Source organism: Pteropus medius, unplaced genomic scaffold (assembly GCF_902729225.1).
Source record: "Pteropus medius unplaced genomic scaffold, Ma_sr-lr_union100, whole genome shotgun sequence".
Classification (NCBI taxonomy): Eukaryota; Metazoa; Chordata; class Mammalia; order Chiroptera; family Pteropodidae; genus Pteropus; species Pteropus medius.
Window position 1 is genome coordinate 8430840 of NW_024350319.1, and position 539 is coordinate 8431378.

Genomic DNA, 539 nt, shown 5'->3' on the forward strand with positions numbered 1-539 from the left:
TTTCAAAGAGCAAATGTTTTACATTCTGAAGAAGCCCAATTTATCAATTTTTTTCTTTTATGTTTTGTGTTTCTTTGTTTTATGCAGGAAACCTTTGCATATGTCAGAGTTCAAAGATTTTACCTATGCTTATTCTAGAAATTCTATAGCTTTAAATCAATATTCCTTTTTTTTTTTTTCATGAAGATATTGGGTTGACATAGCACTATCTGTTGAGAAGGCTTTTGTTTTCTCCATTGAATTGCTGTGGCTTCTCTGTGGAAAAATCAATTGACTATATGTGCATTGATCTATTTCTAGACTTCTTTCTGTTCTATTGATATTTATTTATTTATTTATTTAGGCTGAGGCAACCCTTGGTTGACCTCACAGATTGCAAGGACCTTGTCAGTTTACAATCCCTTATTTTTTTATTTTTTACACCTACAGCACCTGGTCTTCCTAAGTGGTCTCTCATCCAAGTACTAACCAGGCCTGACCCTGCTTGGTTTCCAAGATCAGACAGGATCAGGCTGGTTAAGGGTGGCATGGCCATAGAC

The 539-nt window shown here is 35.3% G+C and overlaps 1 pseudogene; it reads right to left on the reverse strand.

The window, feature by feature from the left end:
• Positions 1-420: 420 nt before the first annotated feature.
• Positions 421-539, reverse strand: LOC120583528 (uncharacterized; annotated as a pseudogene).